Source organism: Musa acuminata, chromosome BXJ3-10 (assembly GCF_036884655.1).
Source record: "Musa acuminata AAA Group cultivar baxijiao chromosome BXJ3-10, Cavendish_Baxijiao_AAA, whole genome shotgun sequence".
Taxonomy (NCBI): domain Eukaryota; kingdom Viridiplantae; phylum Streptophyta; class Magnoliopsida; order Zingiberales; family Musaceae; genus Musa; species Musa acuminata.
Window position 1 is genome coordinate 6402754 of NC_088358.1, and position 21932 is coordinate 6424685.

Sequence of the window (21932 nt, forward strand, 5' to 3'; positions counted from 1 at the left end):
GTTAAGTCAACACCTTCGTTACAAGATGAGTCTGATTTGATGATATACCCTCGAGGGACTCGACCAAGCATACCATGCCCTCAGGTCACCGGTGACATCTTTATGTCATAAGCAAGATAGCGAATCGCGATATAGGTGAGTCTGAGTGACTCGATCGACCAACTCAACATACACCGGGAATCGGTTCCTACTCACAACGATGGAAGGCCATGTGGGTCAATCTAATTGCCTCACGTTTACCGACTTAATATTATCGAGAGATGTTTCTATGATTTGGTCTCCTAATATGACATGTCACACATATACATATTTAATATATTTCTACATCGCATGCAAATATATATACATATATAGTATGTGTATAAGCAATCACACCAGATGATCATGGACCACAACCTAATATGATTAGGCCCGAGCCAGTAGGCCTAATTGCTAGTCATAGGTGCCCAGCAAGCCAATCACGTGAGTGATGGCACGTGTGACTTGATACAGAATCTTTTTGCTTATTATATTTTGGCGTATATCACTTTATAACTATTGCATAAATGCATATATATATTGTGATGTCCTTGGATTTGTGCAATGGGAATCGGATCGTGATGAGATCACGATAATGAGATCGATTCACCTTTAAACACATATCCTAAATAATCCCGGTCATAGGTTACTCGAGAGGGACATCGTGATAACCGGATAGACTGGTGTGCTGTATACCCGTCCATATGATGGATGCAGCTGGTCTCATAGCTGCTCGTGTAGGGACACTAGGGATACAGTACAGGTGCTCATTGGAGAATGAGTTCACTAATTGATCCGCTTACGGAATGCTGGATGGTTGATGATGCCTTATTGTCAGACAGCGTTTCCGTAGTCCTAGTGGTGTATCTGGTCCTTAGACTTGAGACACCAAGGATGTCCTGTATGAGTGCTCCACTCTTTGATACCAGACTTATAGGTTTGGCTGTCCCAGATCTAGTACAGCTGGTCATTGGGAGTGGTAGTCGACCTTACGAGGGCTATTGAGTGTCGACAGAGGATCATCCACTCTCGGCGTCATGAGAGGAATATCCCATGTGTTCTTGCTCAGACAAATCCCTGGCCAGGGTCATTCGGGTTGAGAGAGAAAGAGTTCTCCGGGAGAATCCGATTAGAGCGAGACTTGAGTAGAAACCGTATGGGTCTGACAGCACCATGCTCGATATACGGTTTTTGGGATATTAGATGGATGAGGGACTATAGGTACATGGTAACTGAGGATAGACAGGTACAATGTATTGGATTCCCCTGTATCGTCTGGGGACTACGGCGTAGTGGCCTAGTACGTCCGTAGTCGATGAGTCGAGTGAATTATTACAGAGATAATAATTCACTGAGTTAGAAGGAGTTCTGACAGGTATGACTCACGGCCAGCTCGATATTGGGCCTAGAGGGTCACACACATATGGTAGGCATTGCGATGAGTAGAGGTTCGGATATGAGATATCCGACGGAGCCCTTGTCTTATTGGATGCAGATCCAATACCCACTAGGGAAGGACCCATTAGGTTTTGACACGGGATCTCTATAAATAGGAGGGATTCACAGCCTCATAGGCTAGAGTCTTTGCTTGCCCTTCCTATTCTCCTCTCCCTCTCCACCTTAGAGTAGGCCTGGAGTTTTGAGGAGCGTCGTCGCAACCCTGCTGTGTGGATCACCGCTAGAGAGGAGGACGCTTGACCTCCTTCACCCTCTCCTAAGGATCTGCAAGGAAACAGGGATATACGATCTCCCTAGGTAACACAATCTCTATACGCAGTTTTGTGTTTTGCGGATTTTTTCGCACCAATCTTCGCACGACGACGAACATCTTTTTGGGAATCGGGGATTTTTGTTTTCTTGTTCTTCCGCTGCGCATATGATGTCGCCCCCCATGATTTCCCAACAGTGGTATCAGAGCCAGGTTGTTCGTGCGAATGATTGGTTTTGAACTGCGTGTGTTGTGTTTAGGAAGAATATTGACGTCAAAATCGTTGACGCAAAAGCGAGGAAGGGCAGCAACAGTTGCTGCCCTCGATCTGCATGCTTGCAGCCACCTGCAGCGGCAGCCGCAGCCGCAGCCGCAGCCAGGTAGCACAACGCCGGCGCATCCGCAAGCGCTGTGCCTGCAGCAGCCGGCCGGCGGTCTGCTTGCAGCAGGCTTGCTGCTGGCGGGGCTGGCAGCCCACGGGCAAAGGCGCCGCTGCTCCCGCGGGTGAAACCCCCCCACAGGGGCGGCCGCCCGACGGTATAGCACCGTCTGCGGAGGCAGTGGCGCCCGAAGGGGGCACCCACCCGCAGCGGCATCGCCGCCAGCGGGCGTGCCGCTTGCAGGCGAGGGCAGTGCCCTCGCCCCGCCGCACAGGCCGCCGCCGGCAGGGTGGCGGCGGCAGCAGCAGCGAAAAGGGGAAAGGGTATTAGGGTTTTCTGGGCAAAAGACAGTTTTGCCCCTCGGAATTTGAGAAATTCCAGTTTCTGTCTTTTGTCCAAATTACGAAAATACCCTTAGGAATTGAGAAATTCCCTACATGTCCCTGATTTCAAAAAAATATTTATTAATTAAAAGGTTTAGTTGATTATTATTTTTATTATTATCTAGTAGTCCTACATGATGATGATCATTTATACATGTGATGTATGATGTGTGGACGGATGATCATGGACCGTGTAATGTGTGTACTTGTGATTATTATTATTGAGGTCTGCGAACCTCCATTATATTTCTCGTTTATTATCGGGCCTGCGTGCCTATGATTAAGTTGTAATCATATGAGGAGGCGCAGCGGGAGCGTGGATGCAATAGCGGGACCCACGAGACGGACGATCGTGATGCATGGAGATGCATCAAGATGTCGACGGAACCGACGAGGACGAGATGGACGATCACAGGGCATGGAGATGCACCGTTGCACACATAGATCTTGATGTGAGTGATTAGGCCTACTGGCTCGGGCCTAATCATATTAGGTTGTGGTCCATGATCATCTGATGTGATTGCTTATACACATACTAGATATGTATATATATTTGCATGCGATGTAGATATATATTAAATATGTTTATGTGTGACATGTCATATTAGGAGACCAAATTATAGAAACATCTCTCGATAATATTAAGTCGGTAAACGTGAGGCAATTAGATTGACCCACGTGGCCTTCCATCGTTATGAGTAGGAACCGATTCCCAGTGTAGGTTGAGTTGGTCGAGTCCCTCGAGACTCACCTATATCGCGATTCGCTATCTTGCTTACGACATAGAGATGTCACCGGTGACCTGAGGGCATGGTATGCTTGGTCGAGTCCCTCGAGGGTATATCATCAAATCAGACTCATCTTGTAACAAAGGTGTTGACTTAACCGAGCATCATGGTTGGTCGAGTCCCTCGAGGCCATGGTGATTCGGAGGCCGAACAGGACGGGAATCACAAGGAGTTGTGATCGGCAAGAGTTGCCTACCTTTTAGGCTTAGTGTGATTGGTCGAGTCCCTCGAGGTTACACTAAGACGCTGATTGGATCCTGATCCCCACTAGAAGTCTGCCGGAGACTCCCGTTTCACGTGTTGAGGGTGTCGCGTGACTCGTTAGTAAAATAGTGGGAGCATATTAAGATAGAAGTCCATATCTTGATAGTTTATTTCTTGCAAAATCTGCATGTTATTCATTTTTGCTACATCTTTATTTTCAGAAAATGTCGCTTTCAAATCCCTTACGTGGCATACTTGATGTCAACCGCCTCACTGGTCCAAATTATACGGATTGGCTCCGTAACTTGAGAATTGTTCTCACAGCGGAGAAAATCGTGTACGTCCTTGATACAGTGATGCCTACGCCCGAAGAAGGGGCAAGCGAGGATGAGATCGCTCGCTACATGAAGTACATTGATGACTCCACTCTTGCTCAGTGCTATATGTTGGGCTCTATGACTCCAGAGTTACAGAGACAACATGAAAAGATGGATGCCAGATCCATTCTCCTACATGTCCGCAAATTGTTTGAGGAACAGGGAAGGACTCAACGATATGAGATATCCAAGAGCCTTTTCCGCGCTAGGATGACTAAGGGGACACCGGTTCAGAACCATGTCCTAAAGATGATTGAGTGGATAGAGAAACTCACAGGTCTAGGAATGGTCCTAGAGGATAACTTGTGTGTGGACATTGTGCTTCAGTCCCTACCAGATTCCTTTTCACAGTTCATAGTGAATTTTAATATGAACAAGCTTGAGGTGACTCTCCCAAAGCTCCTCAATATGTTGAGGGAGGCAGAGAGTACTATTAAGAAAGAGAAGCCAGTTCTCTACACTGGTGAGACCAGAAAGAAAACGAAAGCAGAAAGGTCCCTTAAGAAGGGAAAGGGCAAGGGCAAACAAGGTAAAGCAAAGGTTGCTAAGAAAGACCCAGCAAAGGACAAAGGCCAGTGCTTCCACTGTGGTAAAGATGGGCATTGGAAGAGAAACTACAAAGAGTACCTTGCGGAAAGGGCGAAACAAAAGCTTGATGAAGCTTCAGGTACATTCATGATCAGTCTCCATTTGTCAGACTCTTATGATAACACATGGGTATTGGATACCGGTAGTGCTTATTATATATGCAATTCGTTGCAGGTTCTGGCAAGGCCTAGGAGACTAGAGAGAGGCGAGATGGACCTCAAGATGGGTAATGGAGCAAAAGTTGCTGTATTAACTGTTGGCGAGGTCACCCTACATCTGCCTAGTGGAGCTTTTATTGCATTAGATGCATGTTATTTTGTTCCTTATATTATCAAAAACATTATCTCCATTTCATGTTTAACAGTTAGTGGATATAAATTTGTTTTTTAGAACAATGGTTGTTCGATATTATTAGATGATAAGATCATCACGAAAGGAACATTGCATAATGGTTTATTTATGTTAGACACCACTCCACACATCATGAATGTAAATGTGTCCAAAAGAAAACGAGATGAGTTGAACAGTGCATACCTGTGGCATTGTAGGCTAGGTCACATCCATGAAAGAAGGATTCAAAAGTTGCTAAATGATGGATATCTAGATCCATTCGACTATGTGTCATATGCAACTTGTGAGCCTTGCATTCGTGGAAAACTGACCAAATCTCCATTTAGTAGAACTGGAGAGAGAGCCAATGAGTTGTTGGAACTCATACATAGTGATGTATGTGGACCCATGTCAACTCATGCCATTGGAGGTTACTCCTACTTCATTACATTTACTGATGATTTCTCAAGGTATGGATATGTGTACTTAATGAAGTACAAGTCCGAGGCCTTTGAGAAATTCAGAGAGTATAAGAATGAGGTGGAGAACCAGACTAGCGGAACCACCACCTAACACAGTCTCGAAGATTATGCCACGACGGTGAGATTTCTTGGGGCATTGTTTGGGCCTCTCATTGGGCCCAACATAGTCCTTACATGGGCCTAGCTGGCCCCTAATTGGGTTGGCCCAAATCCAAACCCAATTACATGCTAACTATGATTCCTAAGACATTTGCTAAGCTAAATAAGTCCCTGTGTCTTGGGTTCTTCCAGCGAGCTTCCGGCGAACTTCCAACGATCTCTCAGCAATGTTCTGGTAGACTCCCGGGAAGCTCATGGACTTCACGATGATCTTCTTGGCGAGTTTCGACGAGCTTCTCTGGCAAGCTCCGAGACTTCTCGGCTGGTTCTGCCAGAACTTCCGACGAACGTCTTGGACTTCTGACGAACTCTCAAACTCCCAACGAAATCATGTCCTTGACTCCGGGACTTCATTTTGCTTCATGCCTTGCTATCGTAGTTAATCTTGCACATGTAAAAACATACTTCAATCTAGACAATTAATACTAACCATTAATCATTTTGTCCAGCATGTAATTGGTCCCTCGACGCTTCGTCCAATTCTTCGGTGATTCATCCTCTCTTACGGCCTATTGCCTAATCGGCCAGTTGACTCCGCAACTCCAATATCCTTGGTGCAATATCCACTCTTCTTAACTCGATGCCTAAATCCATGGCCCGAAGCCTTCTATCGATATGTTGACCGATCCACCAGCTCGACGTCCAATCTTCTGATATGTTTTCCTCCGGCCTAACATGATTCTTCCTACTTTCATTGTCTCATCCTGATCGAAGCATCCTATGTCACTCAAAATGCAGATCAAATTATAAATACTATCAATTGGTTTCATCATCAAAATCCGAGATTCAACACTTATGAGTTGTTACGAATGAAACCGAGTGGGACCATTGGAGACATGTACACCCGATTTATGGATATCGTCAATGGTCTAAAAGGACTTGGTAAAAGTTTCTCATATTTTAAACTTGTTAATAAGATTTTAAGATCCCTTCCAAAAAGTTGGGACCCTAAAGTAACGGCTATTCAAGAGGCCAAAGATTTAAATAATTTTCCTTTTGAAGAATTAATTTGGTCACTAATGACCAATGAAATGACATGTAAAGCTCATGAAGAGCTTGAGGACACCCTTCCAAAGAATAGGAAGGATATGACACTGAGAACACAAGAATACCACTTAAAAGAAAACTCAAGTGATGAGGACTTTGATGATGATGTGACACTCTTAACAAAGAAGTTCTAAAGATTCATAAAAAGAAATAAATTTAAAAATGATACTAAAAATAAATTTGAACCTAAGAAAGAACAAGTGATATGTTATGAATACAAGATGCCGGGACACTTCAAGAGTGAATGTCCCCAAGTAAAGAGGAGGCAACTAAAAAAGAAGGCTCTCAAAGCTACATGAGACGACTCAAGTGCTTCCGAAGAAGAGGAGCCAACCAACACCGAGCAAGTTGCTCACTATGCGCTATTGGCTATTGGAGATGAGGTAACAAGTTCATTAGACATAAATTTAACTTTCGATGAGCTTTCAAGTGCATTTCATGAATTTTTTTATGAATGTAGCTTGAGTAAAAAATATAACTCATTAAAAAAGGAACATGCTTCTCTTGTTATCAATTTTGATAGATTAAAAGTTGAGCACAATGATAGTCTAGCTTCATGTACGAAATGTGATGAACTAAAATTACTTCAAAAAGAAAACTTGCTACTTAAGAAAACCTTAGAAACATTTGAGATTGATAGCAAATCCTTGAACATGATCCTTGCCAATAAGGGTCATGTTCATAGAAAAGGCAGAATAGGATTTGTGAGTAGCTCTCACCAAAATCCAACCACCTTTGTTAAAGGCCCTACTTTGAATGTTTTACCCCGAAAGAAATGCAACTTTTGTTGTAAATTTGGGCATGTAGCTTATCATTGTCCATTTAAGAAATATAGTCCACACAAATTGATTTGGGTTCCTAAAAGAACCTCAAATAACTCAATGCAACATGATTAGCTATGTAGATCGATTTTTGAGGCACCCAAGGTCAAATGGGTACCTAAAAATCATCATTTTTTGTAGAAATGTTTACCATCACAAGGTAGGAGCAAAAGATGATATTTTGATAGTAGATGCTTAAGGCATATGACCGGAGATCCATCTCAATTCTCTAAGCTCACTAGCATAGACAAAGGATATGTCATCTTTAGAGACAACAACAAGGGTAAAATCATTGGCAAAGGAACCATAGGTAACTAAACAAAATCACATCTATGATTGCACTAAAATAAAATAACATATACACTATTGACATTAATGATCTTTGCAATGAAATATGTTTTTCGATTTTGAATGATGATGCTTGGCTTTGGCATAGGAGATTAAGTCATTTTAGCATGAAACTAATCACTCAAATTTCATCTAAAGAACTTGTAAGAGGAATTCCTCATATCAAGTTCATCAAAGATAATGTGTGTGATGCATGTCAACTAGAAAAATAAATAAAAAGTAGCTTCAAACCTAAGAACCAAATAAGCACATCTAGACCTTTGCAATTGATCTATATGGACTTGTTCGGACCAAATGCCACATCAAGCCTAGGAGATAACAAATACGCATTTGTCATCGTGGATGATTATAGTAGATACACATGGACTTATTTTTTAGCACACAAAAGTGAATGCTTTAGATATTTCTCTAAGTTTTGTAAACTTGTTCAAAATGAAAAGGGTTTTATGATTTCATTAATTCGAATTGATCATAGTGGTGAATTTCAAAACCATAATTTTTAAGAATTTTATGAATCTAATAGATATAACCACAACTTCTCTACTCTAAGAAATCTTCAACAAAACGAAGTAGTAGAAAGAAAGAATAGAAACTTACAAGAAATGGTAAGAACCATGTTGAATGAACATAGCATACCTAAATATTTTTGGGCCGAAGCCGTAAACACGGCATGCTATGTCATGAATAGAGTTCTAGTAAGACCCTTACTCACCAAAACTCCTTATGAGTTGTGGAACAACAAAAACCTCAATGTTTCATATTTTAAAGCTTTTGGGTGTAAGTGTTTTATCTTAAATGAAAAAGATGCCTTAAGAAAATTTGATTCTAAATCCGATGAAGGTTTCTTGGCTATTCTTCTATTTCTAAAGGATTTCGTATCTTTAATAAAAGAACTTTGATTATAGAATAATCTATTCATGTTGTTTTTAATGAAGTTTCTGAAGGTAAGAAAAATAATTTTGATGATGATATTAATTTTGATGCTTTGAATTTAAATGAAACCCTTTCTCCATCTAGTAACTTGGATATATCTACTTCTGAAACATCTTTACCCAAGGATTGGAATTATATAGATACTCATCCTAAGGACCTAATCATAGGAGACACATCTAAAGGGGTTCAAACTTATTCCTCTCTTCAAAATTTTTGTGCAAACATCGCTTTTCTCTCCTAAATTAAACCTAAATATATTGACGAGACCATGAAAGATAATTCATGGGCCATCACAATGCAAGATGAGTTAAATCAATTTGAGATAAATGAGGTGTGGAAGTTTGTTCCTAGGCCAAATGACGATTTAGTTATTGGTACTAAATGGGTCTTTAGAAATAAGCAAGATAAATTTGGAATCGTTGTTAGAAATAAGGCTAGATTAGTGGTCAAAGGTTTCAACCAAGAAGAAGGGATCGATTATGAAGAGACGTTCGCTCTTGTGGCACGATTAGAAGCCATAAGGATGCTCCTTGCCTATGCTAGTAGTAATAATTTTAAGTTGTTTCAAATGGATGTTAAAATGCTTTTCTTAATGGCTTTATTTCTGAAGAAGTTTATGTTGAATAACCTCCCAGATTTAAGAATGATAATCTCTCTAATCATGTGTTTAAATTGACTAAAGCTCTCTATGGATTAAAGCAAGCCTCAAGGGCTTGGTACGAGAGACTTAGCTCATTTTTTATTAAAAATAATTTTTCTAAAGGCAAGGTCGATACTACATTGTTTATCAAAAATTTTGAAAATAATTTCCTTATTGTTCAAATTTATGTTGATGATATTATTTTTGATTCTACAAATGAATCTCTATGTGAGTCATTTGCTAAAAGTATGAGTCTTGAATTTGAAATGAATTTGATGGGAGAATTAACTTTCTTTTTAAGCTTACAATCAAATAACTAAGTAATGATATTTTTCTTAGTCAAACAAAATAGGCTTTAGATTTGCTAAAAAGATTTAATATAGATAGCTTAAAGGCTATCAACACTCCTATGAGCACCTCCACTAAGTTAGAAATTGATGAAAGTGGAGAAAGTTTTGATCAAAAAGCTTATAGGGGTATGATAGGAAGTTTACTTTACCTTACCGCAACTAGACTAGATATCATGTTTAGTGTAGGACTTTATACTAGGTTTCAATATAATTTTAAGATATCTCATCTTAAAGTAGTTAAGAGAATACTTAGATATCTTAAAGGAACCACAAATCTAGGATTATGGTATCCAAAATCCGAGAACTTTGAGCTAATTGCTTATGCTGATGCGGATTTTGCTGGATGTAGATTAGATAGAAAAAATACATCTGGAATATATCAATTTTTTGGACACGCACTTGTTTCTTGGTTTTCCAAGAAACAAAATTCGGTTACACTATCTATAAACAAAGCCGAGTATATTGCAGCTAGTGCATGTTGTGCACAAGTTATGTGGATGAAAAACACTTTAGAAGATTATAAGATTCATCTTAAAAACTTTCCCATAAAATGTGATAACACAAGTGCAATATGTTTAACAAAAAATCTCATTCAACACTCTAGAACTAAACATATTGATATCAAGCATCACTTTATACGAGATCATGTTAATAATCATGATGTAATCTTAGAGTTTATTAATACGAAACATCAATTAGCTGATATTTTTACAAAGCCCTTAAGTGAAGAACAATTTGATTTTGTTAAAAAAGAATTAGGAATGTTAATTTGTCTGAATGCATGAATTTGTTAAATTTCATTTATAAACTTTCTTGATTCTTTAGATCACTCACTTAAATTTTATGCTGATAATTTTATGATGCGAATTTTACATGATGATAAGGTTGTGTGCTTCAATAATATGTTTACTTTGATGTTGGAATTTTGTGCTTTGATGCTGAAAGTTTCTATGATGTTGTGATCTCTTTAAATGGTGAGCATGTTATCATACAATGATGCAATATCATGTTTACTTTGATGATTATGATTTCTATTGAATATTGAAAAGTTTTAATCATACATCGGATTCTTAACTTTTGAGTGCTACAAGCACTAATGATATTATCTCATACAAGTAGTGATGATAGGCTATGACGAAACATTTTATAAATGCATGAAGTGTTTATACATATCTTGATGTTTGATTCATGGAAATCATTGACAAATGCATCTCTCACGGATTTTGCTCTTATGAATTTTTAATGAGAAATGGATTTGATGTAATGCTCTTCTCACTATGAAGTTTTATTCATGAATTTCTCCTTCATGTGATCCTCCTCTCCTATGAATTTTTCTCATGAAAATTGAAGGAATTCCAATGGATATATTAATCCTTGAAAGATGAATTCTCGTGTGTGATAATGAAAGCATGTGTGAGATAATTTTCGTGGTGATTTGATTTCATATGGATATTTCGATCCTTTTCATGAATCCCTTCTCTTTGTCAAAATGAAAGCATGTTTTAACGTTTTTGACTTGATTCAAATAATTTCACAAACTTAGTTCTTAATAGATTCCCTCCTTACCTTCTTTCCTCTTCTTCATGCAAAATTGTGATGATAAGGGGGAGAAGTTGTTGGAATCTATCATTTTAATGTTGATAACATTTAATGATGAGAACTTTTGAGTATGAAACTTGCTTGATTTTTTTTACCACACTTGCATTGTTGAATTGTTTCTCCTTTTTGTTGATGACAAAGGGGGAGAAATAATACCAAAATGTGGTAAATTGATGACAAATGTATGTAATGTATTTCATCATATATACTTGAAATGTTTGCTTGATAAATTTCTTTCATTACAAGATATCTAGAGCTTAACTTGCTATTTAGTAATTGATATCTTGCCATAGAATGATGAATCACTATCTTTGTCATCTTTCATATTGTGAAATATCATACTTAAAAATGGATGTCATGCCTTAACATCATTTTGAGAAATACTTGGCATCATATTTAGAAAATGATAGATCATGATAGGAATCATAATATGCATGTTGATAAGTTTAATCAACTTATCTTGTTGATTTGTTTCTTGAATTCAAAGGCCTTGAATTCAAGAATATCTTTTCTCAAGTATGACATATAGATAGGGGGAGTTAAGGTTAACTCCGTCATCAATTGATTGTCATCATAAAAAAGGGGGAGATTATTGAATCTCGGATTTTGACGATGAAGTCAATTGTAATTTGTTTGATCTAATCTATAAATTGAGAAAAGTGTGTAGGATAAACTACGATAGCAGTAAGACATAAAGCAGGTGTTGTGCCGGAGTCAAGATCGAGATCTCATTGGGAGTTCGAGAGTTCGACGAAAGTCCATATGTTCATCGGAAGTTCTATCGGAACCAACCGAGAAGTCAAGGAGCTTGCCAAAAAAGCTCATCGGAACTCACCAAAGAGATCATCATAAAGTTCAAGAGCTTGCCGGGAATCCGCCGGAACATTGTCGAGAGTTCGTTAGATGTTCGTCGAAAGTACGCCGGAAGCTCGTCGAAAGGCGCTATAATTATATCTTAATTATCATAATTAGAGCATAAATTAAGTTAGGATGGGAGATAATCCCACTAACTTAATTATGAGCCAACTGGGCCCTTAACAGGGATGAATTGGGCTGAATTGAACACCCAATTCAGCCCCTGAAAACATGGCCGGCGGTGCCACGCCCAGGGCTGATGGTGGCACCGCCTGGAAGGCAGTTCCCCTAGATTTCTGGGAGGTGGTACCACCAGTAGTAGTGCTGTCAGCGGTGGTACTGCCCCTGTTCGACGGTGGTACTACCTAGAGTCAAATCAACGGTGGTAGTATCGCCCAGTAACGGCGGTGGTACCGCCAGTACCCTAGATTCCGGGGATGTGATACTTTTTTGGCTCCAATTTTAAAGATATTGGGGCCTATAAAAATCTCACCCTTTTCTGCATGAAAGGGCACGAAAGCATTAGCTTAATCTTGAATTCTTGAGTCATAAAAGTGTTGTAAAAGTTAGAGATTTCCTCCTTCATCTCTTAGCCTTGTAACCATCCAAGAAAGAGGAGTGAGACTTGTAAGGGTTGTCTCCTAAACTTGGGAAAAGGAGAAAGTGCTGTAAAGATGTGTTCGGTCTTCACCTATTGAAGGAAGGCTTTTAGTCGATGCCGGTGACCTTGTCGGAGGAGGAATCCGAAAGTGTATGTAGGTCATCTTGACCGAACCACTCTAAATTTCGGTTTGCTTTTCATTTGTGCAATTTACTTTACTGCAAACCCCCTTAATCTTCTCTTGCACTTTTATGAAAGCTTTAAAGTTCAACTTCTCTCCAAAATAGATTGAATCGAAACCATTTTCATCGAAATCAATTTTAAACAAAATGATCATTTTTCTGGAATCGCAAAAGTTTTTCGGTGCACTAATTCACCCCCCCCTTAGTGCCACTCTTGATCCTAACATGTGCCAAATATCAAAAGCGGTTTCACAAATAGACACATGATTGAACTCGTTTTTATCTAAAGCACAAAACAAGGCATTCATAGCCTTGGCGTTTAAAGCGAAAGTCTTCTTCTCTAACTCATTCCAATCGTTTATTGGAAGAGAAGACTTCTGAAACCCATTTTCAACAATATTTCATAATTTGAAATCCATTAAAATTAGGAAGATCCTCATTCTAGTCTTCTAATATGTGTAATCCTTCCCATTGAACATGAGCGGACGTGTAATTGAATGATCCTCTTGGTTGCCGGCAAATATAATCTCTCTTGGGTTTCAGACCAAATGAGAGTGAATCTTGCTCTAATACCAATTGTTAGGATCAAGAGCGGCACTAAGATGCGGGAGGGGGGGTGGGGTTAGTGAATTAGTGCAGTGGAAAATTCTTCGATTTCATATAAAGTTCGTCTCGATTCAAATCGTTTTAGAAAGATGTTGAACTTAAAACTTTCATAAGAATGTAAGGAGAAGCTCAAGGAGATTTGTAGTAAAGTAAATTGCACAAAAGGAAAAGCAAACTAGAATTTAGAGTGGTTCGATCAATGCAACCAATGTATTGAATCTCATATTTTGATGATGAAACCAATTGATAGTATTTATGATTTGATCTACGTTTTGAGTGACGTAGGATGCTTCGATCAGAATGAGACAATTAAAGCAGAAAGAATCATGTTGGGTCAGTGGAACATGTCAAAAGATTGGACATCTAGCCGGAAGATCAGATGACGTATCGACAGAATGCTTCGGGCCATGGATTCAGGCATCGGGCCAAGAAGAGCATATATTGTGCCAAGGATATCGGAGTTGCGGAGGTCAACTGGCCGATTGGGCAATAGGTCGCAAGAGTGGACGATATGCCGAAGAATCGGACAAAGCATCAATGGACCAATGACATGTTGGACAACATGATTCATGCCTAGTAATAATTGTCTAGATCAAAATATATTTTACATGTGTAGGATTAACTACGATAGCAAGGCATGAAGCAAAATGAAGTCCCAGAGTTAAGGACGTGATTTCGTAGGGAGTTCGAGAGTTCATCGGAAGTCTAGACATTCGTCGGAAGTTCTATAGGAACCAACCGAGAAGTCTAGGAGCTTGCTAGAAGAAGCTTGTCGGAACTCACTAAGAAGGTCATCATGAAGTTCAGGAGCTTACCGAAAGTCCATTGGAACATTGCCATGAGATCGTCGGAAGTTCGTTGGAAGATCGCCGGAAGAAACCAAGACCTAGAGACATGTTTAGCTTAAGTATACCTTAGATTTCATAGTTAGCATGTAATTGAGATTGGATTTGGGCCAACCCAATTATGGGCCAATTGGGCCCAATGAAAGGCCCAAATAGTGACCTAAGAGATGGCATCGTCGTGGCACAATCTTCGAGACTATGTCAAGCGGTGGTACCGCCAGTCTGGGCAGTGGTATCACCCCTGGCAGGGTTCCAAGCGGTGGTACCCCCTAGTGGCCCAGTGCCAAGCGATGGTACTGCCAGACTGGGCGGTAGTACCACCCAGTGTAGTGTTAGTGTCAGACTGACACTAGCGGTGGTATCGCCCAACACAGGCAGTGGTACCGTCCGAACCTAGGAAACTTGGGATGATATATTTTTAGGCTCTAAGTTTGAATCAACTTGAGGCCTATAAATACCCCTCTCATCTTTGGTTAAAAGATACAATCACAAAGAGTTTAAAAGTGAAGAAACGCTATTGCAATCACTTGAGAAAAGGAGGAGTGTGTGTGCTTGTAAAGGTTGTCTCCTAAACCTGTGAAAAGGAGAAGAGGGGTGTAAAAGGTGGTTGGTCTTCACCTATTGAAGGAAGACCGATAGTGGATGCTGATGGCCTCGACGGAAGAGGAATCGACAGAGTGGATGTAGGTCACGACGACCGAACCACTATAAAATTAGCATGTTCTCTGGTTTACATTTATATTGTTGCCATTTACTTTACTACAAACTATTTTACTTACTTACTGCCTTCAATATATTTATGAACACATGTTTCAAGTTAAGTTTCCGAAATTGATTTTCAACGTACGAGAGATTTTTCAAAACCGATGTGATTTTACTGCTGCACTAATTCACCCCACCCCCTCCCCCCCCTCTTAGTGCAGACTTTTTTCCTAACAGTTGGTATCAGAGCCTCGTGATTTTTTATTTGGTTTAATACCCAAGAGAAATGGCTCTTTTCGGTTTTCAAGAGGGTCACTCTCTCATTCGTCCTCCCTTGTTCAATGGGACGAACTACACATATTGGAAAACTCGAATGAGAGTTTTCTTGCTTTCTTTGGACTTGAATTTATGGAATATTATCGAATGTGGTTTTCAAAAGTCTTCTACTTCAATGAATGAATGAAATAATTTGGAGAAGAAAATTTTTTTCCTTAAATGCTAGAGGTATAAATGCTCTATTTTGTGCTTTGGATAAAACTAAGTTTAATCGGGTTTCTAATTGCGAAATGACTTTTGATATATGACATTCTCGAAATCACACACGAAGGCACTAGTTTAGTAAAAGTTTCGAAGATTAATCTTTTAATACATGATTTCAAACTATTTCAAATGAAACCGAGTGAAACTATTGTTGACATGTACACCCACTTTACGGATGTCGTCAATAGTTTAAATGCTCTTGGCAAATGTTTTTCGAATCTTGAACTTGTGAATAAAGTTTTACGCTCACTTTCTAAAAAATAGGACTCTAAAGTAACGGCCATACAAGAGGCCAAGGATTCGAACTACTTTCCACTCGAAGAACTAATCGGGTCTTTGATGACCTACGAAATGACCAATGTGGCATAAAACGGATTTAAAACAATCGAAGACCACTCGAGCATAAGCTCAAGTGATGGTGAACTTGAACTCCTCACTACTAAATTTAAAAAGTTAATGAAACAAAAATTAAAGAACAAAAAGAACCCAACTACTTGCTATGAAAGCAAGAAGAGGGAAGCACTTAGGGATGAATCGAGCTCCTCCGAAGACAAGGAGAATATCAACAAAGGCGAGGTGGCAAATTATGCCTTAATGGCTTTCGATGATGAGGTACTCAAAATACCCTTAATTTATTTCGAAATTACATAATGCTTTTCATGAGTTATTTTTAATTTAGTTTATAATTAATTTTCTTGAAAATTTCATGTTTAATAATGAAAATGCAAAAATTAGGAATCATGCTAGTAATTTTGAAAATAATCATGAAAATCACATGTTTATAATAAACAAAATGATTTTGATTAAAAATACCTTATGAAATCATGTTTATGATATCATGCTTAATGAGTTTATCTTTCTAAATTATGCATGATGAATCTTGCGATTTATGGATTATCGATTTTTACCATAATGAAAGTGACTTTTTTGGTTTTAAAAATGATGCATGTATATGATTTGACATAAAGGAAAAAGGCATGAAATCAATCACTTAAAATAAAACACATAAAAAGGAAAATATATTATCATTGGAATTAAAAGAATGAATCAATTTATGTTATGAATTTTGTGAACCATGAAATTGATTTTGATAGTTTGAATTTAATGGGTTTTATCGAAATCACGATCTTGATTTCTCAAGATTTTTAACTTAAAATCTTTTATGAATCAAGATTTCTTACTCTTTATTCACTTGCATTTTAGAAAATTTTCAATATGAATCTTAAGAGTTCTTATGCATGAATTGAAATCTTTTTCTCCTACGTTTCCTTTTATGATTTACTAAAGAGAATATCTGTTTCAAAATTCATGACTTAAAATTTCATTTGAATATCTTTTGATCTCCTAAGATCTCTCTTTGAATATTTAAATAGGAGAATTTTCTAGATGAATCATGATTTTGATGATTAATGATTTTATATGCATGAATTGAGATCTTGTTCTCCTACATGATTAAATGAATTTTATCTATATCATGATCTCCTAAGAATTTTTTTCGTTAATTATTTAAAAGGAGATTTGTTAAAATGAATCATGGTTTTTCTTGATTTCTCGAACTTCAGATTTGATCTTTCTTTTTTTGATGATTGAAATAATGATTGGAATATTGATACAATTATGAATGATGATTTTGTATTATGCATGCTATACTTCAACTTATGATAATGATGCATGCAATGATGAAATATTCATGATAAAAAAATTGTATTGACATTCATGACTTGATTTTTCATCTTTGTTATTTATCTTTGTCATGATTTAAAAATTATTATAAAAGGAAAAAAGAATTATAAAATTATTTTTTTTCCTTCTTTTTTATAATGACAAAGGGAGAGAAATATTGCTAGCTCAAGATGCAAAATTTGGAAACTTGCACTTTGCAAAGGAGGCAAAATTGCTAGCTCAAACATTGTAAAGGAAGCAAAAATTTGCTAGCTTGCAAATTGAATGGAGAAAGAAGTACTATCTTGCCTATCTCAAGAAGCAAAACATGCTACCTTACACATCTAGCAAAATTTAGAAACTTGCATATTTCAAGAAGTAAGAGTTGCCTTCTTGAATATCTCATTTTTGCTAGCTTGTATGTTGTAGAATATGCTATCTTACTACATTGCATATCTAAAACTTGATAGCTTGCATGTTCTAATATGATGTAGCACTTGTTAAATTTGCTAGCTTGTTTGATTATAAAACTTGAAATTATATTTATTATACAATGATTTGAACTTGTATATCCAAACACTTGAAAGTTACACTTCTCCTTTTTATTGATGACTAAGGAGGAGAAGTATGATCATGTTATGCATGATGATATATTACAAATATTCATGATGAAATTTGCAATGACTTGAATTCAGCTTGAATTCAAGGTTCTATCAATATGGAATATTGATAGGGGGAGTTAAGGTTAACTCCGTCATCAATTGGTTGTCATCATTAAAAAGGGGGAGATTATTGAATCTCGTATTTTGATGATGAAATCAATTGATAGTATTTATGATTTGATCTACATTTTAAGTGACGTAGGATGCTTCGATCAGGATGAGACAATTAAAGCAAGAAGAATCATGTTGGGTTGGTGGAATATGTCAGAAGATTGGACGTCTAGCTGGAGGATTAGATGACGTATCGACAGAATGCTTCGGACCATGGATTCGAGTATCAAACCAAGAAGAGCGGATATTGCACCAAGGATATCGGAGTTGTGGAGGTCAACTGGCCGATTGGGCAATAGGCCGCAAGAGAGGACGATGCATCGAAGAATCGGACGAAGCGTCGATGGACTAATGACATGTCGAACAACATGATTCATGCTTAGTAATAATTATCTAAATTGAAATGTGTTTTACATGTGTAGGATTAACTATGATAGTAAGGCATGAAGCAAAATGAAGTCCCGGAGTCAAAGATGCGATTTCGTTGAGAGTTCGAGAGTTCGTCAGAAGTCCAGACGTTCGTCGGAAGTTCAACAGGAACCAGCCAAGAAGTCTAGGAGCTTGCCAAAAGAAGCTCATTAGAACTATCTAAGAAGATCGTTGTGAAGTCCAGGAGCTTGCCGGAAGTCCATTGGAACATTGTCGGGAGATTTTCGGAAGTTCGCCGGAAGATCGCTAGAAGCTCACCGAAGAAACCAAGTCCTAGGGACTTGTTTAGCTTAAGTATGCCTTAGATTTTGTAGTTAGCAAGTAATTGGGATTGGATTTGGGCCAACCCAATTATGGGCCAGTTGGGCCTATGTAAGGACTATGTTGGCCCCAATGAAAGGCCCAAACAATGACCCAAGAGATGGCACCGTCATGGAACAGTCTTCGAGACTGTGTTAGGCGATGGTACTGCTAGTCTGGGCGGTGGTACCGCCCAGTGGCCCAATGCCAGGCGGTGGTACCACCCAATGCAGTGTCAATGTCAGACCAACACTAGCGATGGTACCGGCCAGCACAAGTAGTGGTACCACCCGAACCCAGGAAACCCGGGATGAGATATTTTTAGTCTCAAAGTTTGAATCAACTTGAGGCCTATAAATACCTCTCTCATCCCTGGTTAAAAGACACAAGCGCAAAGACTTTAAAAGTTAAGAAATGCTATTGCAATCACTTGAGAAGTCCCCTCCTCTAGTCTAAGTCTAGAATTCTGTTTAGGAGGAGTGTGTATGCTTGTAAAGGTTGTCTTCTAAACATATGAAAAGGAGAAGAGAGGTATAAAAGGTGGTTAGTCTTCGCCTATTGAAGGAAGACTGATAGTGGATGCCGGTGGCCTCGACAGAAGAGGAATCGACAGAGTGGATGTAGGTTACGATGACCGAACCACTATAAAATTGGCGTGTTCTTTGGTTTGCATTTATATTGTTGTCATTTACTTTACTGCAAACCATTTTACTTGCTTACTACCTTCAATACATTTATGAACACGTGTTTCAAGTTAAGTTTCCGAAATTGGTTTTCAATGTACGAGAGATTTTCTAAAACCGATGTGATTTTACCACAGCACTAATTCAAACCCCCCCCCCCCCCCCCTTTTTTTAGTGCCGACTCTTTTCTTAACACTATGTCCACTTTGGATTCCTCCTCCATCAAGGTCACCGGCATCCACTAAAGGCCTTCCTTCAATAGGTGAAGACTAACCACCTTTTACAATGATTTCTCCTTTTGTCGGGTTTAGTAAATCACCCTTATATGTCTCACTCCTCTTTCTTGGATGGTTACAAGACTAAGAGAGGGAGGAGGAGAACTCTTCTCACTTTTACAATACTTTTCACACCCCAAACACTTAAAATTTTTTACACATATAATAGCACTTTGTTACCCTTTCTTGTAGAGAAGAGTGGGGTATTTATAGGCTCCAATGGCTTCAAAAGTTGGAGCCAAAAAATTTAAATCCTTGGATTTCAGGATGCTAGCGATACCACCGTCTGACAAAGCTCAGAAACTGAGCTCTGGCGGTAACACCACTTGACAAGGGTGGTAACACCATTGGTAGCATTGATTGCCAATGGTACCACCGCCTAGTCTAGGTGGTACCACCGCCCAAACCACCTGGGAGACTGGGTCTCCCAAGAGGTGCCACCGCCAGCCATGTTTTAAGTGTTAGGAACGAGTCGGCACTGAGAGGGGGGGGGGTTAATTAGTGCAGCGATAAAAATCATGTCGGTTCTGAAAATCTCTTCATTTCGTATGATAAAAACCGATTTCAGAAACTTGAAAGTGTATGCGAGTGTAGGCATAGTAAAAGCATAGTAAGAAGGTAAGGAGGTTTGTAGTAAGATAAATTGCACAAAAGAAAACGCAAACCAAATTTTTATAGTGGTTCGGTCGTCATGACCTACATCCACTCCACTGATTCCTCTTCCATCAAGGCCATCGGCATCCACTATCGGTCTTTATATAATAGGCGAAGATCAACCTCCTTCTTACACCCCTTTTCTCCTTTTCACAAGTTTAGGAGACAACCTTTACAAGCACACACTCCTCTCTAAATAAAATTCTAAGTTTAAGCTAGAGGAGGGGATTTCTCAAGAGATTTCTACAGTGTTTTCTCACTTTTAAACTCTTTATGCTTGTGTATCTTAACCAGGGATGAGAGGGGTATTTATAGGCCTCAAGTTGATTTAAACTTGGAGCATAAAAATATCTCATCCTGGGTTTCCTGGGTATGGGCGATACCATCGCCTGTACTGGGCGATACCACCACCAGTGTCAGTCTGACACTTACACTACACTGGGCAGTACCATCGCCTGGCACCCTACCAATGGGTGGTACCATCGCCAAGTCTGGGCGGTACCATCACTCAGAATTCCTAGGGTGTTGTTCCCCAGGCAGTGCCACTACCGACTAGGCTTTCAGCACCCTGGTTGGGCCTTAAATCCGACCCAAACCAGACCAACTTCAAGCCCAGTTGGCCTATAACAGAGTTGATGGGATTACATCCTAATCGCAACTCCAATTATGTGTTAACTACGATTCCTAAGACATATTCTAAGCAAAATAAGTATGGTTTCTTCCGACGATCTCTCGGCAATGTTCCGGCGGACTTCCGGCAAGCTCTTAGACTTCACGACAATCTTCTTGGCGAGTTCCGATGAGCTTCTCTAGCAAGCTCCGAGACTTCTCGGCTGGTTCCTCTAAAAATTCCGACGAACGTCCAGACTTCCGACAAACTCTCGAACTCCTAACGTAATCGCATTCTTGACTCCGGGACTTCATTTTGCTTCATGCCTTACTATCGTAGTTAATCCTGCACATGTAAAACACACTTCGATCTAAACAATTAATACTAAGCATTAATCAAGTTGTCCGGCATGTCATTGGTCCCTCGACGCTTCATCTGATTCTTCGATGCATCATCCTCTCTTGCGGCCTATTGCCCAATTGGCCAGTTGACTCCACAACTCTGATATCCTTGGTGCAATATCTGCTCTTCTTGGCCCAATGCCTGAATCCACGGCTCAAAGCCTTCTGTCGATACGTCGACCAATCTACCAATCTGACGTCCAATCTTCTGACATGTTTTCCTCCAGCACAACATGATTCTTCCTACTTTAATTGTCTCATCTTGATTAAAGCATCCTACATCACTCAAAACACAGATTAAAACATAAACACTTATCAATTGGTTTCATCATCAAAATCCGAGATTCAACAATGTCCTCCTTTTTTATGATGACAACCAATCGACGATGGAGTTAACCTTAACTCCCATAGTTTAAACAAACTCCCCCTATCAATATACCGTATTGATAGAAACTCTTGGATTCAAAAATCCAAGCAACATGTCATGATCAAATCATGCATGACATCAACATACTTCTCCCCCTTTGTCATCAACAAAAAGGAGAAGTTCCACTTTCTAGGTGTTTGACATAACAGTTTCAAATCATTGCATAATAAATCTTCAAGTTCTACCATCATGTAATTTTGCTATCATCATAGATATGCAAGGTGTTACGATC